The sequence below is a fragment of the Pelobates fuscus genome, chromosome 3 (assembly GCF_036172605.1).
Source record: "Pelobates fuscus isolate aPelFus1 chromosome 3, aPelFus1.pri, whole genome shotgun sequence".
NCBI lineage: Eukaryota > Metazoa > Chordata > Amphibia > Anura > Pelobatidae > Pelobates > Pelobates fuscus.
The window spans coordinates 281,611,206-281,639,159 of NC_086319.1; positions in this window are offsets into that span (position 1 = coordinate 281,611,206).

A 27,954-nucleotide genomic window follows, 5' to 3' on the forward strand; every position below is an offset into this window, starting at 1 on the left:
CTGCAGTACTATAAAGCAAGCACTGCTTTTCAACGCATTATCCTTTGAATTTTTTTTAGAATCTACAAATAGGGAAAAATTTGACTTAAAAAAAAATGTTTTTTTTTTTGTTTTTGTTTTTTACTTGGGGTTTTTTATGAGCCCCACAAGAAGATATGTGTGCTAATAAATTCCATACATAGCAATGTTCAAGATGGTGAGAGAGTTTATTAACCATGTTGTTGTGGATCAAACCAAGTGTTTGTTTATTTGAGTATCTGCTCCCTTCCAAATTGTTAAAATAAATGCGTGCAGCTTCTGAAGTAAATCACACTGAGACACAGGTATCAGGTTAATGAAGAACTTCAGAATGTTTAATCAGGGGATGGCAAGCCCCTTATAAAGGCAGAAATACATCATATGCAAAAATGTAGATAACAGAGAGAATACATCTTCAATTGGTTAGGTGTTAAGTGTCTTATCTAATGCACATCCTACGAGGCGTGATGTCACCATCATCATGGGATTTTACTCCGGATGCAGGCACCATCTTGTTACACAAGGTAGTTAGTCGGTGGGAGGGGGGTTGCCCTAGCAGCCATTTTGAGTAGATATTGAATACAGGTATACACAATAAATAGCCTTTTTACTATCACTAATTTAGATCTATAACAATGTGAGGGACTGTTTAATTCTTTCTGTTTTTCCTCACATCCCATATTTAAAGCACCCTTCCAATGGCTCAGTTTACAGCTGAAAGTGAAAACATGTTTTACTTTAATATATGGAAACAAGAAATACAAAGTATTAATATTTGAAAATACTTCGATATGTCAAATTGTATGTTCCATGTCAAATCCTATTTTTTTTTTGTGTGTCTAGTTTAATCTTAGTTGGACCAACTGATTATCTTAGAGACAGAGAGATAGTTATAAGGTCAATCATTGGCTATTCATGAAGGAATTCTTCTAAAACAGTAGTAAAAGATAAAAAAACAGAATTGATGTATTCTTTAAATAAAGACCACTTCTAATGTAGTGAACACAGTGGTGAACAATAAACCGGGATTATATCATTGATGCTATGGTGCCATTTCTGGGTTACCATCTCTTCAGGAGCAGTTACAAAGCCTCTGTGCAAAACCAGTAGAGTTGTGTTTGGAAGAAGAATATTTTGATGCAGTGAATTGTCATTGATTTGCTATCAAGTTTTTATTGCATAATAAAATGTATTGCATAACATATTTTAACTTTTTCCCGAAATCAATTCACCAATGCAAGAAATATGTTAATATGTTATTATTTATATAACACCAACAAATTTTGCAGCGCTCTACAGTGGGTGAAGACATGTAAATGTGAGGGAGTAGTTAATGGAGTCACTAAATCACAATCACAAGGTATATGTTGTGATCAAGGCCCTTTCACATCAAATATGAGCAAGGGATCTTGACAAAGAATAGTAACTGTTACACTTCCTGTATTGTAAAAAAGCAGTTTTGTTTGAAGGTTTGTGATAAGTCCTCTCTGGGTATTCTCTTAGGATATTAGATAATGCCCCAAATCAGGAATTCCCCAAGGGTCTAAACCCAAGAAGTTGGAATGGATCCTTTGATCTTGGTATATATCTAAGTTATGATTTCAAGATTCAAATTTTAGATGGTGTGGTCACATGTTAAGAGAAGAACTTCCCTAAACTTCTTAGATTCACTCATCTATCTCATCTCTATGTTGGAGGTAATATAATGTGCTTGGCACCCAAAATATCTGCTGGTTGCACACAATCCTTACCCCAGAACAGCCTGTATTTCTCCTGTGGGTTTTTCTTTGTATTACAAACAATTTTTCTGGCAGTTGTGGATGAAATCATCTTGATCTACCTGATCTTTTCAACTTCTTAATAAATGATTGAACAGTACTGAGTGGCATTTTCAAGGCTATATCCTTTTCCATCTCTATAACGTTCCATTACCGTGTTACGCAGATCTATTGACAGTTCTTTTCTGCTCTTCATAGCTCAGTATCTAGCCTGCTCAGTGCATCCACATGAAAGCTAACAAACGTATTGACTATTTATACACAGACACTAACTGCAATTTAAAAAGCCACAGGTGTGGGAAATTAACCTTTAATTGCCATTTTAATCTATGTGTGTCACCTTGTTTGTCTGTTACAAGTTTAAACATTCAAGGGACAAAGATATATACCGTATTTATCGGCGTATAACACGCCCCGGCGTATAACACGCACCTCATTTCCAGAAGGAAATTCCAGGAAATTTCCACCTCTCCCATAGTATTCCCCCCCCTCATCCCATAGTGTCCCCCCCCCTTTCCATAGTAATCTCCCCCCCTCCCATAGTATTCTCTCCCCCCTCCCATAGTATTCTCTTCCCCCTCCCATAGTATTCCCCCCCATAATATTCTCTCCCCCCTCCCATAGTATTCTCCCCCCCCATAGTATTCTCCACCCCCCATAGTGTGTCCCCCCCCCTCCCATAGTGTCCCCTAGTGCACTTTCCCTCTGTCCCATATTTACTTACCTGTCTTGAAGCGTGGGCCGGCTTCACAGCGCGCACCGCGGAACTGGAACTTAAATTTCAGGTTCCGGTTTCCGGCGGGACTGAAAGGAAGTGTGCACACAATAGTGTGCACACTTCCTTTCAGTCCCGCCGGAAACCGGAACCTGAAATTTAAGTTCCAGTACCGGCGGGACTGAAAGGAAGTGTGCACACAATAGTGTGCACACTTCCTTTCAGTCCCCCTGGAAACCGGAACCTGAAATTTAAGTTCCAGTTCCGCGGTGCGCGCTGTGAAGCCGGCCCACGCTTCAAGACAGGTAAGTAAATGTAGGATATCGGCGTATAACACGCACCCATGATTTTCTCCCTATTTTCAGGGAGAAAAAGTGCGTGTTATACGCCGATAAATACGGTATATACACACATGAAAAGAGTGTTAGAATAATTTAATCTACACAAGAAATCAATAGTGTGGTTAAAAATACACTTATCTCAATGGATAGTGATCACAGCTTCCTCCATGGAATGTATTCCTTTATGTACAATATAAGTACAACCGACAAAATGGAGAATACAGCTGTTAAATCTACAAGAAATGCAACAATAGTGTCATATTGTAAAAAAAAATATAAAATGCGCTAGTTTGGTTACACTCACAGGATGAAGAATAGTATGTACATTGATGCCATAGTGTATGACATATTCATATTATAAAGAAATATTGTATAATATACTCACATAGTGATAAGTGGTTATAGATGACATTAGAGATTAAATTGAAATGAAGAAATTAGCCTTGAAGTCAGACTCTCGCTGCTATTGGGAAGGAGCAATAACTATAGTATTCATCAACTCAAATATCATAAGCAAAACTGAAATAGTTTCCTGCATCAAATCCCAATACACGTTTTATAATACCACTGTCGCCCATGACAAGTAAAGTGTAAGCTCACTTGCCAACATCGAGGCAAAACATCTTTGGAGAGTCTTACACTAAGAATTCACACGCAAGTATTCTTATGAATTCATAGAAACTGATTAACCCTTAATAGGGCCTACAAAGGATGGGCATTGTCGCTATAAAATAGAACAAGGCTGTGTAATACAAAATCAAAATAAAGCACAGAGGCATTTAACCTGTGTGCCATGTAATTGGCAGATGTGTTTATGTATTACTGGTCATTGCAGTGGCTCTAAAAAAAAATGCTGTTATTTAAAGGACCACTATAGGTACCCACACCACTTCAGCTCAATGACCACTTCAGCTCTAGTTTTCAGCTCTAGCACCCAGACCAGTTCAGCTCTAGTTTTAACCCTGCAGCTGAAAACATAGCAGTTTTAGAGAAACTGCTATGTTTCACTGAGAGTTAATCCAGCCTCTAGTGGCTGTCTCACTGACAGCCGCTAGAGGTACTTCAGCGATTTTCACTGTGAAAATCACAGTGAGAAGACACTGACGTCCATAGGAAAGCATTGAGTAAAGCTTTCCTATGGGCTGTTTGAATGCACGCGCATGCACATTCGGAGCTGACGTCGGCAGGGGGTGGAGAGTTCCCCAGCGCAGAGGGAGCCCGGCGCTGGAGAAAGGTAAGTGGCTGAAGAGGTTTTAACCCCTTCAGCCCAGCGGGAGGGGGGACCTGAGGGTATGGGGGACCTAATGACTCTATAGTGCCAGGAAAACGAATTTGTTTTCCTGGTACCATAGTGGTCCTTTAAATGCTTATCGGCATCTGGGATAGTACTCAGAAACAATTTTGATCTTAAAAATTGTATGGTTCTTGTCTGTTAAATTCTTCTTTACTACACACCAAAACAGGAATTGACCTAGCAATGCCCATAAAACATGCATATATCAGGACCTTATTTATTTAAAAAACATTAAATTTGTATTTTGTATAGGTGCCGTATACACCAGTTGATCTAGCACCAATAGTCTTCATATTCTTGATATGATCCACATTTGTATTATGTATTCTAATCTGCCCTGTTTAGCTTAGAATAGTGTCTCTTGCAACCAGAAGGTTGATTTCTTGGCAGAAACCATGTTTCCCCACCAGACATATATATATAACTCGTCCTAACAACGCACCTGTTGCTTTGAGTCTGTAGAATTAGGGAGCTAGCAGCTGGTAACAAAACGAAGAGAAAAGTTATAACTTGAATCCCTCCAGGAAGGCCACAAGGAATTGATGGGAAGAAACACTGTGAAATTATTGGAGGAAATAAAAAGAAGATTTCAAGTCTATTCTCCCACTGACAATATTACTAAAGTGTGAAGCACTGTACACCCTTGGGACCTCATTACTGCAAGTCCCCTCTGGAAAAGCATAAGGTAAACGATAAAAACATTTATTACTACACTGCTCAAGGACGATCACCACCCTTCTGGCGACACAGGGGTTAATTTTTGGCGCAGAGAATAAAACACCTGCCTGCATAAATAAGATAACAGTATCAATGTAGTTTCCTCATTAGGTCTCCCTACAACATCTGCAATTCATTAACATCACCTTAGAGCTGTTCAGCAGGCTAATCATTTCTGGCAACATAAAAGGACTTTAAAACGTTCTTTATGAAAAGTGAAGTGATACAAATGAATTACAGGTTCAGCAGCAGCTTTAATGATTGGTATTTGTGCTACGTTATTTGTGTACGTGGTCGCTCCTCACTAGCAACCCGCTGAGCAGAATAAAAGACATTTTTGATTAAAGGAACCAGCATAAATACAGCTAAGTAATTATAACTACTATAGCCTTACTAATAAAATTTCTATTTTTTTTTTTTGCTTTTTTAAACACCGGCTGTTGCCTCTCTTATGAAATTAAAGTCTGCATATGAAACTAAATGTTCTCCTTGGATGTTATTTCATGGATCTGTATATCCTTGTTATTGGACTTTTTCTTTTTTTAAAGTGGGCAAATTGGGATTATAAGGATGCACTAATAAGGTGCACTTAAATAAGATGCACTTAGTTTAATTTTAATCTGGCTCAGGGCAAATCTCTGGTGCAGGTTCTATTTTTTTTATAACAGATTGCAAGCTTTTTCAGACTGAGGAATAATAATGAATTGCAAGGTTCCATTTTAGTATATGTAGTGCAATACATTATTTCCATTTTTTTTTCTCCCACCATCAATCTCCTTGTGACTTGTAATCAGTGTGCAAAATGGTCAGGGAATATTGGGCAGTGATTGGGCAGATGAACATCATTTGTTAATCAGAAGACAGGTCAGATGAGTTTAGAAAAAGGGAGGAGAACATCCTTACTAATGGCTCTGCAGAGCTTGGCTAAAGGGCTTATTTACTAAAAAGTAAATTGTGATAATTACAAAAAAATGATTGTAAAAATTATGGTTACATTTTCCAATTCAGCCCAAGTTATATTTCTACATGTACATCAGTCAGATCACAAAATGCTTGTCTAAAATGCCTCAAAAGACGGTACAAAGGAAGAAAGATCATCCACTGAATCTAAATAACAAGAGAAATCCGTTTGCCGTGTTGGCGTCAACAAGGATTTATTTTTGCTTTTTGTAGAGACGATCCTTTTATTGCCATCTTTTGGGCCAATGGCAGACACAGGGATGTGTGAAAGGTTGGACTTTGATGCATTTGAGTCTATTTTCAAGCTATATTGCTATGTAACTAAATTATTCTATCACAACTTTAAAGAGAATGCTTTCACATTTTTCATTTTGAAACAAGTTGCAGCGAAAAGCTTTTCTGAAAGAGAAATGTATGTTTTTGACATTTTGTGATCATCCTGTTGAAAGAAAGAAATGTGACACAAGTTTACCAGGCAGCCACTAGAGGTCTTTCCAGGTCTTTGGGCGACTTATGCTATGCATGAGGACATCCAGTGTTATGTAAAACCCATAGAAAAGCATAATACAATGCTTTCCTATGGGGGAATTACTAATCTAAGTGCAGCCATCGCCGCAAATTCACATTGTGTCTCCCCCGCCGGCTGACGTCGGTGGGGGAGGAGCGGAAGCAGAGCCTGAAACGGAACTGAGGGACATCAGCGCTGGAATCGGGTAAGTGACAGAAGGGGTTTTTAACCCCTTCTGCACCATGAGGTAGGGACACGACTGAGAGAGACACTATAGGGAGCTAAAGTGCCAGAAAAACAACTTTGTTTGCCTGACGCTCTAGTTTCCCGTAAGTTTGTAAAAAAATATTGGCCCTCATATTCACAATATATTTGGTATATTTTGTGGTTCCTCGGCATAGAATTGTTTTTGGTTCAGTGGTTGAATTCTCCCTGTCAGCATCATATGCATATGCCTATAATTTTTATAGTGTGTGTGTGTGTGTATATATATTATTTATTTTTTTATTTTTATTTTTTTAAATATATGTGTATTTATATATATATATATATATATATATATATATATATTAGTATTTTGTTCAATTGCATAATATAATGATATATTTTATATTATATTAAAAGTATTTTAATTCTGTTCAGAGTATTTTAAATTTGAAAAATTTGACATTTTAAAGGTCGTCTTCTTTAAAAAAAATTGTTTTAGTCCAAATACAACGTTATCAAAAGATACTGCAATTTACAGCTGCTTCACTGGACTAATATAGTTGCTTGAAAGTAAAAATGAGTTAAAAGATAAGCAATGCAAGCACAACACCTTTTCTTACATTCTTTCAACCTCAGAGATCAGCTCCGATACTTTGAAATAAAGGCAGAAGAGCGTGCGGGCGTAATCCGAAAGCACTGACATTTCAGTGCAGTGCAAGAGATAAAGACGTGAAGGTTGAGAGACGGATATCTGAATTTTACTCTGTGAATGTACAGCACAGAGGTGAGATGTGAAATAATACCCCAGGGCCCATGTTTACTTTCTAATCAGAAACCAAACGGCCAGCTGTGCCAGAAAATATCTTGCTCATTGACCTGATTCCCCTTTGCCTTGTTCGCAGAGATGAGGATGGATTTCAGAGGCCAAGAGCTAAGGGAAGCAATGCATGGTTTCTTGAGATCCAGGACAAGGGACTACAAAACAAACAAACAAATACATGGAATGAGCTTGCCGTTGCATGACAAAATGTAAATTTCTCTGTAGAACAAAATTTGAAGTTCAATGAAAAATTCAAAACCTAGTATGCATAGTCTGGAGCCAGGAGGTCACTGGATGTACAAATCACTATATAAATGATACAATATATTATAAGATTGTAATCTTATTTACTTACAAGCAAAGGACATATTTCCACTCTGAAAAACAGCACATCCAAGATTCAGATTTTAACGATGCTTCTATAAGAAGTAAATGTGTTGTGGTAGACGTATAAATTATATCCTACCTTTTTCTTCTCTATTAAACAACAGCACTTAATTAATACAAAATTAACATGTAAACTGAAAATAATGGAAGAGGGGTTTCCACATTACAAAAAAGAAATGGTGAGTCATGCATTACAACTTTAGAAAACATATATTTATGAAGCATGCAGTGCACTATAGTACGGTACATTGTGTGGAAAAACAAACGATTCATTGGAACAGGACAATTTGTGGAACAAAAAGTTATAAGTACCATGGTCAAATGCAATATACAACATACATTGTAGGATAGAAGTCACCATAGATATCCATCAAATTCTGGCAGCCTAAATTGCCTCTAATACTGCAGTCCACCAGAAAACATCCCTAGGAACAGTAGGTCACCAGCCATGGACTAATTAACCTTTAATCCATGTAGAACTGGGCTGGGAAGGCACGGTTCCTGCACAAACTCTGCTTCTGATCTCTCGGCTGCTGCACTACTGGATTAAAACAGTAGAACAATTGCACTGTAAATCTACAGCACACAATCCCCTTTATCCTAGTTGTCCACAATAAAACTGCAGCCCTGTCATCTATGTAATTGGAGTCATGTTACCCGACAACATATTTTCCTAGATACATATCACACTAATCATAGGAGTTGCTAAGAAGGGGGTGTCTTTGGGAGCTGAAGCCCCGGTGGTGGGACACTTTAGCCCCAGATCTCTGGAAGCAGAAGGATATTTAGTGTTCAGTTTGTCTGTTTTTTATTTTGAATGCTGTATCAGCCATTTGCTTCTCAAACTGGTGCCTCCTGGTGACAGTCAGGAGTGGGTGTTGGAGAAAAGAACTTTGGTGTAAACTCCATTATTATGCCAGTTATGCCTGCTCTAAGATCCCAAAGAACATTCACAACTTACTATGGGTATAGAGGAGGGGATATAATATAGAAAGACAGGGATATGTCATGACACATCCCCACATCATTGAAAAGGGGTCATCAAGATTTCCTTTTGGCTCAAGCCCCTGGTGTGTCTGGAAACAAAGAACACTTCTGACATAAATCCTGGGGACCGATAAGTTAAATAATCAAACCAGTCCCTTTGGGTCTTCTTCTTAAAGGGTTTCTCTAACCACCATGACCACTTCTGCTTTTTCAAGTGGTCGTGGTGGTATAAGTTTTGTTTGCAGTATTTAAGCTTGAAACAATGCACATCCAGAGTAATTGGCACTTGTGTGCCGAGAGCAAGTTGCACCTCTAGCACATGTGTCACTGGCAGCCTAGAACTCTTTTCTGGGCTGCCTAATGTCAATTCTGTGCATAAAATATGTCCGCATCACTGCGCACAGCACACTGCCGACAGACATAGCAGCTTCTCCCCTGCAGTAATCAGTGTGCATCAGTGTCGACTTGACTCCTGTGACGTCAGACAGGGGTGTGCTGAGCAGTGCCGGGGTGCTTCGTCTGGTGCTGGATTAAGGTACGTAAACTTTATTTTACAAATGCTCTTTGTGTATTTTCTCAGGGGGACTGATATTGGCATTATTTGTATTATTCTGTCATAAATGAAAAATGGTTGAAGAACCCCTTTAATTAACAAATTAGGATCTGTTCTGCATCATATTAGTTCTACATAATGCAGAACAATATGTCCCATTTCCAGCTCATCATCAATATGAAGAAGTGATATGGATGCAGGAGAAAATGGTGAATCTGGCAACCCTGAAAATGATCTGTTTTCTAGTTCCTCAGCCCAACATTATCCAGTGGGATGGAACTTATTATTGAGCTCCTACAATCAGCCTGAGAATCATAAAAGATAATTAACAGAATTGTATAAACATATTTTCAGTAATCTAATTGAAGCCCAGTAGCTTAACAAAGCAGTGAAAGAGGGAGAGAAAAAAAAGCAGGCAGATTGCATAGTCTCAAAAAGTTTTTTTGAAATCACATGATCTCCCAGTGTAATTGAACAGCCTAATTACCCACTAGGCACAAGCATTACAGGGCTGTCTAAGCACAAATGGGTAATTATGTAGCTGATTAATTAGCAGCACCGAGACGGAATGATTACCCAATAAAAATGACAAGGTAGTTACTAACTGGCTCCTCAGCGTTGGCGATATATTTGTTTTTAGGACGAGCTTTTTCCATATTCTAATAACTTCACCCAAACATATAGACATTGTGTTCTTAAGTATAAACAAAACACTCTGTCAAATATTCATATTAAAAGATTGCATTAAACTGATATATTGGGCTGAGGCTCAAATAGCATATGGAAAGCTGAAATTCACTTAACTTTATCTAGGACGATTGAAAAACAATGAGCATGAGCGGTGCTTACTGTTGAAATTAAGCCAGATTTATGTATTTATGTATATTAACAGATGTCCAGGGACAGCAATGTCACCATTTAAAGGGGCAATAATTGCAAGTTTGTATAAATAAATACTCTCTCAATCATTACTGAGGTGTTTTCGTTTTTTTTTTTTGTAGTGTTATTTTTTCCAATGTCAATTCTAATAAAATGCTTGGAATATTGTAACATCTACATTGCCATGTCAGAGTTAAGGTCACCTTTTAAAATGTATTTACCATTCAGGGCTTAACTACTTATATTTCTGAAGTGTGAACCAGACCAGATGGGGAACTGGGAAACATATTGGACATTGACCAATCACAAGCTTACAATCCCACAATGCATCACAATCCCTCCTCTCTGTCCTGGAGATAATTGGGAAGTAATCCAATTATCTCCAAGGACAGAGGCAAAACTCCATTAGCCACATGGCAGACAAAGGACAATAAAAGACATAAAGTTACATACTGTTACATTTATCACATAGAACATACATGTTCTACATATCCCCAGATAGCTTAGATCTGAGCGCACATTATTACCAGATGGCGCTCAGATCACATACATACAGTTCACTCGGCATGGAGCCAAAGTCTTTCATACAGTCTTTCAGTATATGGCTGGGCTCCATGGCATAGCTATCTGGGGTAGCATGGTTTAAACAGTAAAGTACCGAATGGACCGGTGTTCGGATAATTGACTGCAGGTAGGAGAAGGGAGGTCGGCGGCTCAGCTGTGTTCGTGACTTTAACAGTCCACAGAAAGGCACGAACCAGCCTTTCTGCAGGGAAAAAGAACAGTGTTAAACATGGGGCCATAGTCTAAAGGGAGCAGGCGAGCAACCAGGCTCCTCCAGTGGCCAGTGGGGAGGTTGGTTCCGCCACATTCACCTCCCACAAATCCCCTGCTCAGCCCCCCCCCCCTTATACAAGACCCCTGCCCCCTTCTACAAAATCCCTGCACCTCCTCACACATGGCTACAGGCAGACAGTCACACACACACACACACACACACAGTTACAGGCAGACAGTCACACATTATCAGTTACAGTTTACAGGCAGACAGTCACACACAGTTACAGGCACACAGTCACAAACACTCAGTAACAGGCAGACAGGCGCACACACACACACACACTCAGTAACAGGCAGGCAGTCACACACAGGGTTACAGTCACACACAGGCAGACAGGCAAGCAGGCAGACAGTCTTGCAGTTAGACAGGTACACAGACAGGCAGGCAGACATGCAGGCACACAGACAGACAGGCAGGCACACAAATAGACAGTCCGGCACACAGCCAGACAGTCAGGAACACAGACAGGCAGGCACACAGGGATTCAGGCACACAGACAGGCAGGCAGGCACACAGACAGACAGGCAGGCACACACACAGACAGGCAGGCATACAAATAGGCAGACACACAGACAGACAGGCAGGCACATAGATAGGCAGGGAGGCACACAGACAGGCAGGTAGACAGACAGGCACACAGACAATTACCTCTTTCCGTTACTGCTGGAAGGTGGTAGTAGAGGCATTGCAGCTCCTGTAGTACTCCTTCCTGTTTCCCACTTCCTGAGCAGCAGTTACCAGGGGATTCTGATAGGCTTTATTCCCGCCTCTGCTGCCATTGTAGCTCCACCTCCCACTATGCTCTGCCCATTTGCCCTGTAAACTCTGTTCCCGGCCACCTTGCTATATTTTTTATAGACCCGGGTGGAGAATAATGAAATCCTCTACCCGGGTACTTGCTCTAGCTCCCCCCCTGCACTCCTGTCACCTGGCCATGTGTGAGCTGTGTTGGCCGCATGGAGCACCCTGCTCCATGGTGCCCTGTGTGGCCGCACAGTTCGCACACCCTGGACCAAGGTGAGGCTCATGGCACCCCCCTACCTGGTGGCACCCGGGGCAGACTGCGCCCCCTGCCCTTCCATTAGTATGCCACTGTACGGGAAGTTTGCAATGTATTTAGAATCTACATTCAAAAATATTTTTTTACATTACACCTTTTTTCAATTTTGTTGAATCTCCTCAATTGTTTCTTTTAATCTATGATTAAATCGACTACTATACTTATTTTACTTTTTGTCACCTAAATACTCTGCCACTTATTTATAACTATAGCACTCATATTTCCCATTTTATAAGAGATATGCTAAATGTATAAAAAGATATATAAAAGAAAAAAAATATGAATCAAAGTGGGGTAAACTCCAGGATGATGGAAATGCAGCAAGCATGTTGGCATTGCAGAGGAAGTTTGCCTCGCATTAGAAGTGTCCCCAAACAGGACCAATAAAAGAAGACAGTGGGAGGAGAACAGGCGGACCTCTTGTGATGATGTGGCAGCACTGGATTGGAGGGTCAAGTGAGTCATAAATGTAGTATCTAAAAGGTTGAGCTGGGAGATATTCCTCTTACATTTTCCAACTCCAGAACTGTCTCTCATCCTAAAAAATGTGACAAATTCATCATCTGCTCAAATCCATTAAAGATTTGTGTGGCGAACATAACCTCGCCACGGGCTCCTGAAGGAGCCTGCTTGCCAGTCTCCTGCCTCAGGACTATGGACTCTACAAGATACACTGTAAAATTTACAAGGCTCTGTTCATGTGATTTGGGATTATATTGTTCGGTAACCGAACAACCGCACAAATCAGAGACCACCCGTGTGCTTGTTATGCCCAATTGACACCTTGTAATGAGTTCCACCACAGTGTTTTAATCGTTCATCTTGGTGGCCACACCACGAGGTGGCGACCATCTTGTTTCCGCAAACGCAGGCGGTGGTGGTTGGGTGTCAAGCTCATGGAACTGAAATCGGACACTGAAACTCCCAAATACAGCTGGACTTCCATCATCACCTGCAACTTAGAAGGGCACTGTTTGGTGGAATCGTTCCCACGAACAAGGTGAGCAAGCTCCACGGTATGACTATTGACTACGTTCGGTAGTTTGTTCATTTTTAAACTACCGAACTTGACCAACTGATCCCACTTTTCCCCTGGAACTATTTTGGGCAGGAGCTAAGTGTGCGGTTGGTCTCCAATAAAGGAGATAACTCCCAGCATTAAACCTTGGCTCATGGGTGGGGTGAACAGCTATACTGCTGTATCACTTGCTCTTTTACTGGCTATACAGCGATACTCTCTTGGAGGAGAGGTCTTTCCAATGAGAGCTGGATTCAGGTATTTGGTCCAGGGTGGGAAGGGACGGCGAGACCCCAGCCAAGCTGCGGTGGCTCAGGGGGCTACAGAGGCTATGGTGTCTGGTGTGGTGTTTATGATACTCGGTGAGCACTTGGAAGCACGATTGGTGGAGGTAGCCAGTCGGGGTGCCAGGCGGTCCGCCACAATTTGATTCTGCTCTCTCTTTCAATCACATTCAATTACTCACTAAACCCTAATGGTTTTACTGAAAGAACAGGATTGGTAGTTATTTGGACTGGTAGTTATATTCACCAGAGAAAACTAAATTTTGCTTTCTATTAATATCTAGTTGGATAACTGCAGCTGAGTCCTGAAAGAGAGTTCCTATCCCTTTCCAATCCACCTCTGTTAGACTCATTCTGCGGAAAGAAATAGCCTTTTTCAAGTATTGTCTAAAACACCATATCATGCTTATTCCATTTAAAGGCTGCATTATGATGGAATCTGTGTGCCTGCACTCTCCCTATATAAATATAATTTTTTCTGGAGACATGCCTTCCCCTAGCTCTGGAGCACCGGTTTATAATTTGTATCATCTTTAACCCCTTAAGGACACATGACATGTGTGACATGTCATGATTCCCTTTTATTCCAGAAGTTTGGTCATTAAGGGGTTAAATAGCATGTGTGCAGTCCATATCTGATAAGTTGAGAATCTTTGCACTATTAACAAGGAAAGATCTAAGCAATGGCTTTAAACAAAATAGCAAATAGGGAACAACAAATCACTAAGTTAATTTAGTAAAGAAGTAGCTATTGGCCTGATTTAGTTACTCTATATGAGAAGTGGTGCTATTAAATACTAACATCTAAACATCGAGTGTTCTGTGGGGTGTGAAAACAGTCTTCCTATCACACGTTTGGAATAGACTATGAGATACCCAGTGCTATGGCTCATATATAAAATGTCTTATATGTTAATACCATTTTGGTCCCCAAAATAGAAAAAATAAACCAAAATGATTACTTTATGTAGTCACTGGAGCTGACATAATTGCAACCATTTGCTAAAGCTTAAAGTCTTCAAATATCACAAAATTATGTGCAATATATTGTTTCTATATACTTTTAGCTTTCATTTACTAAAAGGAAGTTGTCATAGAGAGTTATCTTATTATTAGCACAGTAAACCCCATATTTCATGATAGGAAAAAGTGAAGTAAATAATTTATTTAATTATCTTTTTAAAATGTTTCTATTGTGGTGGAATTCCGGTGAATGTAAATTTAGTAGGCCAAGATTTCCACGTAGCATATGTTTATGTTGTGTCAGTTAGTTACACATAGCTAGGATACTGTCATCAATGTAATGAGCATGTGCAGGAATGCAGGAACTGAAATTGCACTTATTTCCTTTGTCTTGGATGGGCCATGTGGTTTGACCAGATGTACAAGTCTATATTCTGCTCATTGATTGGTTACAGGTATATGTGGGTGTAGCTATTAATGGGAGGAGTTATAGTGCTATATAAGGAATGTACACCATGTGTTGCTCTCTCAGATATTTTTGGAACAGGAGTTCATCTGAGACTTTTTACTTCCTGAAGACCTGCATCCATCTCTCTGTGTTTGGCTTCTGCTAGTTTACTCGGTAACATAATTGGTGCATTGAGCCGGGAACTTCTCATCGCACGGAAGCTGGCGCAGAGATTTGAGATGGTAAAACTTTTTACCAACGTTCTCCACAGCAGCACCCCTGGACCTCTGCGTGGACATCCCTTCATCTCGGCGCCACTGGGCTTCTTCGCTCAGGAGATCATCGGCCTTTACGTAGTGAGTACCGGGGTGCCCCGTCGATGAATGTGGAACCCAGGGCCAGGAACTAACAGGTAAGACTGATACCGTTAGAGCGGTAGACCCACAAGGGGTTTTATATTTGGAACCGGTTATTGGAATTGGCCCCTTCCCTCTGGAAGGAAGAAGCAAAGGCGCACTGCTTATTGCTTATCTGGACGTTAGACGCTCTGTAGTCAGCCTGTCTAATATAGGTGGTATTGTCAGACTGAGTTCTGGTGTAAATAGCTCATGTCGGACACCGATGTCCTGCCTTGACTAGCATGCTAGGTGTAAATTTTGATTGCTAGGTCGGTGAGTTGGGCGCAACTAAGCAGGCTCTGTTGTATATTATAGTTTGCTAGATTTCACCCTATCTTAACTAAGTGTGCTCTGTTGTAAATCCAGCCACTAGATTATTGATAGCGTATATAGACTAAAAGGGTATTGGTGTCAATTCTGCCCTCTAGTTCGCTATATGTGGTGTCTGGGCAGCAAAGAACTTATCGAATCTCTGGTGTACAAATAGATCGAAAGCTCTCGAGGTGCTGGCCAGTTAGAATAGTTGGGATTATTGTAAATGTTGTTAAATATATTGTAATCAGAGAAAGAGAAAGTGGAGAAGAGGATCCACTAGCAAAAAACAAGTGGGAACTCCAATCCACTGAGCTATACCTCCTAAAATAAACGTAACATAAATAGGGTAAATAAACCTTTATTTGGAAATATAATAGAGAAATGTATACACCAAAATATTGTGTAAAAAAAAGTGAAAACCAACACCCAATAAAAAATCTTGGGCGAGACCTACGGGTTACCTTGAACTGAGTATAAGGTAGGAGCAAGTGATAATGTAAAGTATATAATATGAAGTATACAACTTGAAAATAATCACTAAGCCCCTAAAGAGACAGTATTAGTATGGAGGTAACCAAATAGTAACGTCTCAAAGAGGAAGGTATGGATAGGATAATGAGTGTCTAGCAGTAGTTATGGTACCATAGCTAAGTAGAGAAAAGAGACAGTTGGTAGAAAGATTAGGGATAGATAAGTACACTGGGTCCTAGTAAGCCTAAACAGGCAAGAAAAGGGCTAGCCTATGGTGTAACAGACATCAAACTACAGAATAATTATTAATAGTAGAGAGACCCTACAAATGAGGATGAAAAACCCCTTAGAGTAGAAAACTAAAGTCAAAAATGGAGTATGTGTAGATGGTAAGGGGAATACACCTCCAGAACCAGGACCAAGTACAGCCCTAAACTAACTGTCTAAAAAAGCCACAACTGACTGCTGCTTCGAGGCAGCCTAACAAAATCCCTCCAAGTTAAGTAGTAAGACGCACGAATAGCGTCATAACAGCCCAAGTAAATAAAATAAAATGAAAAAAGGGGTAGAATCAATTAAGAGCCATAGCGTCGGCTATTGGCAGCTCGATGCGCATTTCGGCGTATTCAGAACGCCTTTGTCAAGAGCAAACCGTCAAGTTCAAAAAGAGCCGCTAATAAAGGGGTAAGTGCCCGCCCCTCCTAATACAGCCTCCAATAGAGTGACGAGAATCCCGGAGATTGATATAATAGTCGTCCGGAAATTGGACCAATCACGAGCGGTGGGAGGGATAATACTGCGTCCTAGATTGTCAGAGTGGAAAAGAAACAAAGTATTTAGTCAGAATAATGTACTGGCTATGTAATAGTGACAAATAATAAACTTGTATTAATTAGTAATCCATTCAAGGATAAAGTGTCAATAATAAAATGAAATAGCAATGTTGCTAAGAAAGTCCACAGAATTCAGTAACCAGATATAAGTCCCCACGTCTTTGTTCTCGTCTGACGAGTTCAAGGTCACAAAAGCGAATGTCTTTAGAAGACCCACCATGCTGTTCCTTAAGGTGTCTTGAGATGGGAGTATCAAGACGATTTTTGGGGGATCTAACATGTTCTTTAATACACTCCTTAAAGGTCCGGAATGTTTTGCCAACGTACATTAACTTGCAACTACAGGTAAGTAAATATACTACTCCTGTAAAGTTGCAATTAAAGAACTGAGTAATTTTGAAAGAATTACTGTACTAACTGTACCATAACCACTGACTGTAAAGATGAGATTACTAGAATGTGATGTAGTTGGTTATTTAAAAGTTGATTTATAGTACGGATAATTGTAGAGACGATTTATAGTTATAGAGGTAAGTAGCTAGTGTTTGGTAGATCTTTGTGAGTGGGATGCTGTGATATCACTGTATGAACGAGAATTCTCTGCGTGTTATCGTGTGTGTATGTTTGGCTTAGCAACCGTGCCACATGGTGCTGTTGCCAGGGAAATGAGTGTGACTGTTGGAAGTGTGTTTGGAGTATTGTGTTTCTTTGTATTAGACGCTCCGTTGCCAGTATGGGTGCGTCTGACTCAAAGATCGTTGATCCCTTGTCGTGTATGTTGAAGAACTTTACAAAGGGATATAAAGCCTGTGATTTTGGGGTAAAATTGTCCCCAAAATGTTTGACTACCTTATGTAGTAGAAAATGGCCTATCCTGGTGACCGCATGGCCACCACGTGGTAGCCTTGATCTCATTTTGGTACAATGTGTGCACGCGGCTGTATCTAGTAGGCCTGAATTTTATGATCAGTTTCCGTATATTGATTGTTGGAAACAGATTGTAGAAGAATTGCATAAATGGGTTAAGGTATGCCACGAGGAGCAATGTCGCCTCATGGTGGCCAGGACTCGCCTCTCCATCAGGGCCGCAACTCCGCCCATTTTAGATTCCCCCTCTGAAACTGACCTTCCCTCCCCACCCCCTTACACTTCTTCTAAGGTTAGAGGTGGTGCTACTGGTGTTGCCACTCCCCCTTTCCCATTGTCCCTGCCCACTCATGCATCTAGTTCAGAGCCCAGCCCACTAGCTCTGAAACCTCCCCTTCCGGTACCGGCCTCTACTAGTTCCATATATCCAGAACTGACGTCACTTCTGGTTCCTGGTCAGGCTTCTCCCAGCCTGGCCCGTAATATCCTGTTGACCGAACTTCCGCCCAGTAAAATTAATGTGCCTCACTCCCCTTGCCTTACTACCCCTAGACCGGAACTCATTATGAAATCATCGTATCGTAGTCCCATATTACCCGACAGATGAATGGTGCCCTCCAACCTAGACATTACCAAATGCCCCTCCGACTTACACCAGGCCCAACACACGTGGATGAGAATGGCCAAATACAACGGGCAGATCCAGTGTTTGTATATGTCCCCTTCACTACGGCTGATTTATTTAACTGGAAGACTCATAACTCTTCTGTAATGGATCACCTGGCACCCCGACTGAGTACCTCCGTTGATGGATGCTCCTAGCATTTCCTGAGGACTCCAAGCACTCTGGCAAACACCACAATCACCGAACCGAAGAAGCATATAAATCCTCTCAAGCATATGAATGCTGTAGACAGTTGAATAGAAAACCATACGAATAGGTTTACACTCCTAGCAGTCAAACTGGAACAGCATACAATGAATCCTCCCACAAGAATGAGACGACACTTCACTTTGAGGGTTAAAACAGGAACTCCAGATTTTAATCCCCTTAGCCATGTCCATTACTTCCCCACTTACTGGATGTACCCCAAATACTTAGAGTACACTCCTAAATAGGGGATCCCCTGATAGTAACATACTCAAAGATCACCCAGATCGGACCAGGGGTTCGGGAGTTATAAAGGTTGAAAGTTATGACCGACCGCACAGGCAACAGTAGCCGAAAATAGTTCCATAAGGTTTGGCCCTGCGGTCAGTCTCCGTTAACGTATTCAAAAGTCCCGAACGGCTTGCCATCCGTGGGTTTCCTTGGGTTCGTTAGATTCCCCATGTGAACATTAGTCTTTCTACCGAACGGCGGCTCGTTCGGTAGTTGCAGCACGAATCCACGGAAGTCTGAAGGTCTCAGCGGTGTTTGCTTAGTCAAGTGTCCGATTTTAGTTCCAGACACTCGACGGCAAAACACCGTTGTTCGGGAGTTTAAGATGGCCGCCGCCACGTGTTTGTTTCCCGAATGGCGGCCACCTAGAGGACAAGAACACATTACATAGATTGCAAACGGTAATTGGAGGCACACTTATTCCTGGGTGGTCTGGTTGTTCGGTAGTTTCACTCAATATAACGAATGGAGTGATTCTACCGAACAATCAGATAAATGCTGAAAACACATATACAATTTAACCGAACACATAATAACATACATAATATTTAAGACAGCCTGAATGCAATCTGCTGCACAGTCTTAAAGGGGCATTGTTCCTAAAAGTCATAATATGTCCACGGATGGCCCTTAAAGGGCCAGTAGCAGCAATTTAAAATACCACATGCCCAAATATTGCATTAAAACGTACAAATTTACCAGGGGCCATAGTCAGCAGGTAGGAGGCGGGCAGCCAGGCCTCTCCAATGCCCAGTGGCGAGGCGGGTTCCGCCACATTTCTCCCCTTTCCCATTGAGACTATCCAGACTCCAGACCTCCAGTCGGTCTGGGGCTCTGATAGTCAGCCGGCCTTTCTCAAAGGGTGTAGTTGTCCCTATGGCCCCCTGCCACTTGTGCCCAGTTGTAGATCCATGGCTTGGGGGGGAGGTAACCAGGGTGCCCTCTCCCCTGGTTGAACAAAGCTGTTGCTGGGGGGAAGGGGTAACAGGATCCTCTCTCTGCGACACCCTCTCTTGTTGTAGGGGAAAACAGACTGCCTCTCCTTCCAATACATTGTCCTGTTGTTGTGGACCAGGACAGACTGTCCATATTTCCAGTGGTGCAGGTGCAGAGACTACGGTCCCATCTGCCCTGTTGTGAGGTTTACTGTCTCCCCTTGGTGGGCCAGGCTGCCGCTGGGGAGAGGGGGTAACAAACTCCTCTCCCTTACACACTTCCAGCCGCTGTGGAGCAGGGCTGACCTGCTGTACTCTCTGTAGCCTGGGCGCAGAGACCACGGTCCCATCTGCACTGGTGAGGGGCTTAGTGTCTCCCCTTGGTGGTTTATGCTGCCGCTGGGGAGAGGGGGTAACAAACTCCTCTCCCTTACACACTTCCAGTCGCTGGGGAGCAGGGCTGACCCTCCGAACTCCCTGTAGCTTGGGCGCAGAGACCACGGTCCCATCTGCGCTGTTGTGGGGCTTAGTGTCTCCCCTTGGTGGGCTACGCTGCCGCTGGAGAGAGGGGGTAACAGACTCCTCTCCCTTACACACTTTCAGCCGCTGGGGAGGAAGGACGACACCTTCAGCTCCCTGGGATACACACTGCCACTGGGGAGGAAGGACGACACCTTCAGCTCCCTTTTTGTCCAAATCTGCTAGGTACTGCAGGAACTCTGTCGTTAATTTCCTCACGAACTGCACGATTTCCTCAGAGGGGTTGGGTCCATAGAAAGCCAGCAGCATGGCAACCTCTTTGTCCAACCGCTCCTGAGTGTAGCCAGGCGCCATGCTTGCCCTGCTGACGTTGGTTCCTTTGTAGATAGGGGCACTGTACAGATACTAGCGTTATTCTCACTTTGTAAATCCACTAACGGTGTCTCTGAGCTGCTTTACCTCGCACTAGGACGCCATCCCACCACTGCCACCAATGTAACGGATCACCTGGCACCCCGACTGAGTACCTCCGTTGATGGATGCTCCTAGCGTTTCCTGAGGACTCCAAGCACTCTGGCAGACACCACAATCACCGAACCAAAGAAGCATATAAATCCTCTCAAGCATATGAATGCTGTAGACAGTTGAATAGGAAACCTTACGAATAGGTTTACACTCCTAGCAGTCAAACTGGAACAGCATACAATAAATCCTCCCCCAAGAATGAGACGACACCTTACTTTGAGGGTTAAAACAGGAACTCCAGATTTATTCACACAACCTCCTTTTAAGACATTCCCCCATGCAAGGGATGGATTTACAGTACACCAATCACACATGCGTTACCTCCCACACATCTCCTCCCCTCAGCATGACACATAATCCCCTTAGCCATGTCCATTACTTCCCCACTTTCTGGATGTACCCCAAATACTTAGAGTACACTAAATAGGGGATCCCCTGATAGCCCTGATCTGGGTGAGTAACATACTCAAAGATCACCCAGATCGGACCAGGGGTTCGGGAGTTATAAAGGTTGAAAGTTATGACCGACCGCACAGGCAACAGTAGCCGAAAATAGTTCCATAAGGTTTGGCCCTGCGGTCGGTCTCCGTTAACGTATTCAAAAGTCCCGAACGGCTTGCCATCCGTGGGTTTCCTTGGGTTCGTTAGATTCCCCATGTGAACATTAGTCTTTCTACCGAACGGCGGCTCGTACGGTAGTTGCGGCACGAATCCACGGAAGTCTGGAGGTCTCAGCGGTGTTTGCTTAGTCGAGTGTCCGATTTTAGTTCCAGACACTCAACGGCAAAACACCGCTGTTCGGGAGTTTAAGATGGCCGCCGCCACGTGTTTGTTTCCCGAATGGCGGCCACCCAGAGGACAAAGAACACATTACATAGATTGCCAATTACCCGTTTGCAACATTGTTGCAAACGGTAATTGGAGGCACACTTATTCCTGGGTGGTCTGGTTGTTCGGTTCTTTCACTCAATATAATGAATGGAGTGATTCTACCGAACAATCAGTGAATGCTGCATACACATATACAATTTAACCGAACACATAATAACATACATAATATTTAAGACAGCCTGAATGCAATCTGCTACACAGTCTTAACGGGGCATTGTTCCTAAAAGTCATAATATGTCCACGGATGGCCCTTAAAGGGCCAGTAGCAGCAATATAAAATACCACATGCCCAAATATTGCATTCAAACGTACAAATTTACCAGGGGCCATAGTCAGCAGGTAGGAGGCGGGCAGCCAGGCCTCTCCAATGCCCAGTGGCAAGGCGGGTTCCGCCACATCTTCATATACTGACAAACCTCAAGTTATGACAGATTTGGTTACTTCTGTTATCCAAACACATAATCCCACCTGGGCCAATTGCCAGCAATTATTATTAACTTTATTTAATTGTGAGGAAAGGCCCCGGATTAATCAAGCGGCTATTAAAGCGCTTGAGGAAACGGCCCGTACTCAAAATCAGGCCAAGCCAGTTGCGTGGGCTGCAGCCCATTATCCAAATGTCGATCCAAATTGGAACGTGAATGGTGCTGACATGCCCCAACTAAGGGCTTATCGCGAAGCCATAATTGCTGGCATGAAGGCAGGAGGGAAGAAGGCAATTAATATGTCAAAGACGGCTGAGGTGTTGCAAAAGGTTGATGAGTCACCTAGTACCTTTTATGAGAGATTATTGGAGTCATATAGGTTGTATACTCCTTTTAATCCAGAGGCTCCTGAGAATTCTAGGATGATTAATTCAGCATTTGTCAGCCAGGCCCAAGGTGATATTAAAAGGAAATTACAGAAATTAGAGGGATTTGTAGGGATGTCCATATCACAGCTAATGGAGATTGCAAATAACGTATACATGAATAGGGAGACTGAGGTAAAGCGGGAGGAAGAACATAAGATAAGGAAAAAGGCAGATATGCTAGCGGTAGCTATCTCAAGTGTAGAAATACAGGGAAGGGAAGTGAATAGAGGAGATGAGAATAGGCTGAGCAAGGGACCTTTAAGTAGGAATCAATGTGCATATTGTAGAAAGGAGGGACATTGGAAGAGTGAGTGTCCACAGAGAGAGCAGTATGCAGGTGATAGACAAGGAGAGAGAAGAGGTTATGGTGGTAATTATAGAGGAAGAGGAAGTTATTGAGGGAACCGTGGGAATAGTAGAGGAAGCGTTCAAGGAGACATATACTATCCACCCACGCAGAGACCTAGAGAAAGAGATGATAGAGATTTTGTGGGTCTGGCTGACACTATCATGGAAGACTATTGATACCCTTGGTCAAGCGGAGCCTATGGTCGATGTAGCAATAGGGGGAAAGAGAAGTTCTTTCATGATCAACACAGGTGCTGAACATTCCGTGGTGACTAAGATGGTGGCTCCGCCTTCGGGGAAGACTATAACTGTGATAGGAGCTACTGGGAGAAGCGCAGCTAGACCGATTCTTAAGAGTCGCACTTGTATTCTGGGAGGCCATGTGGTGAAGCATTCCGATTGTGTCCGATTCAACTTCTAGGACGAGATCTATTATTGAAGCTTCAAGCCCAGATAACCTTTTTACCTAATGGAGCAACATCTCTGAAGTTTAAGGGATTACCAGGCATAATGGCGATATCGGTGCCAAGGGAAGAGGAATGGCGCTTCTATTCCATAGTGACAAGTGTTAACCCTAAGTGTGATGAATCCTTATTTGACATTCCAGGAGTATGGGCAGAGAATAATCCACCAGGACTTGCTCGTAATATCCCACCCATACATATTGAACTAAAGCTTGGAGCCTATCCTGTGAGCCTACGTCAATATCACATACCCCAAAAGGCTAAGGAAAACATATAAACCTACTTGGATAAGTTCGTAAGGTATGGCATCCTAAAATTCTGTACTTCCTCTTGGAACACTCCATTATTACCTGTTCAAAAACCAGGATCGGACGAATATCGTCCTGTACAGGATTTGAGAGCAGTTAATGATGCAGTAGTTAATATACACCCAGTTGTACCCAACCCTTACAATCTGCTTGCTTTGATACCAGGTGGAGCAACCTACTTCACAGTTTTAGATCTTAAAGATGCTTACTTTTGTCTTCGAATTGCTGCTGAGAGTCAATATATCTTTGCTTTCCAATGGGAAGATGCTGTTACAGGTTCAAAGCGTCAGATGACCTGGACCAGACTACCTCAAGGGTTCAAGAATTCACCTACCCTATTTGGATCTGCATTAAGCCAGGATTTGCAAGATTTCAAGTCCATCCCAGGAGAATGTGTACTACTTCAATATGTGGATGATCTTTTGATAGCGGCTGTTACTAAAGAGATATGCCAACAAGCAACTTATGATTTGCTTCATATTCTATGGAGAGCAGGATACAAGGTATCGAGGAAGAAAGTGCAATTGTGCCAGCCAAGTGTTAAATATATAGGATTCCATATATCCGAAGGTCAAAGAATGATGGGACCTGAAAGAAAAGAAGCAGTGTGTCGGATATCTATACCTAAGAATAGAAGACAAGTGCGAGAATTCTTAGGAGCGGCAGGATTCTGCAGGATATGGATTCCTAATTATGCAATATTGGTGAAACCTCTATACAAAGCTGTGAAAGGAACAGAACATGACCCCTTTTTGTGGACCTCTGAACAACAGAAGGCATTCGAAGATGTTAAGAAAGCACTAATGAGTGCACCAGCCCTAGGTCTACCAGATCATACACGTCCTTTCTATCTGTACGTACATGAGCAAAGAAGAATGGCTGTTGGAGTATTAACTCAATACTTGGGATCATGGCAAAGACCTGTAGCTTACATGTCCAAACAGTTGGATGCAGTGGCCAGTGGTCTTCCACCTTGTCTGCGAGCAGTGGCTGCTGCTGCCTTACTGGTAGCAGAGGCTGACAAGCTCACCTTGGGTCAGGAACTCTATGTGAGAGTACCTCATGCAGTACAGACCCTCTTGGATTATAAGGGAAATCATTGGTTTAGCAACAGTCGAATTACCAAATATCAGGCTATGTTGTGTGAAAATCCAAGAGTACACCTTGAAACCTATTGCTCCATCCATTGTGCTTGTTTTGTATGTATATTACAGTGTTGGTATAGGGTATCCTACACGGGTGTTTTAGAGCAATCCACTTTTGTCACTATTTAGCCATACCATTTATATTTGTTTTGTACACCTCGAAACCGTCAACAATTTGAATCCAGCTACCCTTTTGCCTCAGACTACTGAAAGTCAACATGATTGTTTGGAGATAATGGATGAAGTGTTTTCAAGCAGGCCTGATCTTCATGATTTTCCCATCTAGAATCCAGACATACAGTATTATACTGATGGTAGTAGTTATGTGAAGTAAGGTGTACGTTATGCAGGATATGCGGTAACGACTATAGATAAGGTGATAGAAACACGGCCACTGTCAAAAGGGACATCAGCACAGAAGGCGGAACTGATTGCATTAACCAGGGCTTTACAATTAGCTTAAGGGCTGAGAGTGAATATCTACACTGATTCGAAGTATGCTTTTCTAACCACCCATGCACATGGAGCATTGTATAAAGAAAGGGGATTGCTGAATTTGGAAGGAAAAGAGATCAAGTATGCGGCTGAAATACTCCAACTGTTAGAGGCGGTATGGGAACCGAAGGAAGTCGGTATTATACACTGTAGAGCACATTTGAGGGGTGATATTGATGTCATCAAAGGAAATGAAAGAATAGTTATTCCGACATCTCTGGCTATAGAGATTGTTCAAAACTTCCATAATGGTACACATACTGGACGAGATAGTATGGAAGAATCTTTTGGGAAACATTTCTATATACCAAGGTTATCTAGTCTGACTCAAGCCATAGTTCGGAGATGTGTTTTGTGTGCCCAAAATAATGCAAGACAAGGCCCTGTCAAACCCCCTGGAGTTCAATATATGGGAGGACTCCCAATGCCAGATTTGCAAATATATTACACTGTGATGCCTAAATCTGGGGGATATTGTTATTTGTTGGTAGCTGTGTGCACCTACTCAGGCTGGGTAGAAGCTTGTCCAACTCATATAGAAAAGGCAGGAGAAGTTGTACGATTTCTGTTGCGAGAAGTTATACCCAGATATGGACTTCCGTGTTCTATAGGATCAGATAATGGCCCAGCCTTTATTCATCAGTGTTTGCAACAACTAACTCATGTGCTTGGTATCAAGTGGAAACTTCATACAGCCTATAGACCTCAGAGTTCTGGAAAGGTGGAAAGGATGAACAGAACAATAAAAACCCAGTTGGCTAAAAGGTGTCAGGAAACTCAGCTCAAGTGGAATGTCCTTTTGCCAATAGCTCTGTTGCGAATACGTAGTACGCCTACCAGAAGGATGGGTTTGTCTCCCTTTAAAATTATGTATGGGCGTCCACCTCCCATACTAAGTAATCTAAGGGGGGGACTTTAATCAGTTGGGTGAAGGAATTACTCGGCAGCAGGTTGTAGAGTTGGGTAAAACTATGGAGGAGGTGCAGAAATGGGTGCAAGATAGGTTACCTGTGAACATATATCCACCTGTTCATTCATATCAACCAGGAGATCAAGTGTGGATAAAAGAATGGAATATTGTTCCATTAGGTCCAAAGTGGAGGGGTCCTTATGTTGTTCTTTTATCTACCCCAACAGCTGTAAAGGTGGCAGAGGTGACTCCGTGGATTCATAATTCTAGGGTTAAACCAGCATAAGACTCTTGGCAAGCTATCCCAGATCCTGAGAATCCTTGCAAGATCCGGTTGAAGCGTGCAACTCAGTCGGAGTGACAAGGAGATATTGGGACATTGAATAACAACAGATATCAACAAGTAGGTGTTTTGACGGCCATAATAAAGCCTGACCACCTGCCTACGTGTCATAGCCAGAGTGTCTCGAAGGGATCTCTGTGAAGGAAAGTGAGGATCAGAAGAACAACATCCTTGCAGCCCTCACAAACGGGAAGCTGAGGTGCCATCGCACGCTTCGAAGAAAAATGAGGAATTTTGAAATGATGTGTTATATTGTGTGTTTAGGTATTTGTGTGATTTTTCAGGAAGGTAGGAGTACAGACATACCTAATTGCGATAGTTGCATTAAGACTACTAAAACAGGTAACCAAATATCCCAAACTCTCATCTGGCACTCACAGTATGAATGTAAGGGATCTGTATCTAAATGTAGATATTTGGATATTGATTATAGTGTGTGCAAGCCAATATCAGGAGAGTCTAAATGTTTTGATCCCCAATTCCAACCCCGGACAATTTGGTTGGTAATTAGGAATAGTAATTCCCAGGGAACTTTGATAAATAGGACTGTGATAAATACCATACATTCTACGGGTGTTCTGCTATTTGATGCATGTAAGGCGATTTCTGGTAGTAGAAAACCTTGGAATGTATGTGGTGATCTTAAATGGGAACGAACTTATGGGTTTAATGATAAATACTTATGTCCCATTAACTGATCCTGATTGCCCAAATAGAGATTATAATTTTTGTCCCTATTGGTCTTGTGTAGGGTGGGCAACCTGGGGAAAAAACGTGGATCAAGATATGATTATCCAAAGGTTGCCTACCACACCATACTGTAAATCTATGGAAAGTAATCCGGTCCATATGACCATCTCTAATCCCCAGCATTTTATTGACAAATTTGGAAATATTTTTGGGTTCCAAATACATGGCACAGGAGTAGATCCAGGAACAATAATATATGTAGGTCTTGAAACTGAAACAGTGGCAACTCAAACTCATCAGGTTTTCCATTCCTTTTATGAGGAGATGAGTGTTGAGGATAAAATTCCTCATAATGTTAAGAACCTATTTATTGATTTGGCTGAGAGTATTGCGGGTAGTCTTAATGTAACTAATTGCTATGTGTGTGGAGGTACTAATATGGGAGACCAGTGGCCATGGGAGGCAAAGGAAATGGTACCCTGGCTCTGAGACATATGAACAACAGATACCTTTTCAGTCTGATCATCAAGTAAGTACTAGAAGTAAATCGGAATGGCGGTTAAAAACCTCCATTATAGGTCATGTTTGTATAGCCAGGAAAGGGACAATGTATAATACGCCTGTAGTTGAGCTAACTTGCTTGGGACAAAAAGCCTATAATGTTAATACTAAAAATACTACTTGGTGGTCAGCTTCAAATGTCATGGGGCTGAATGTACATTGGTTAAACTTGGTTAACATGG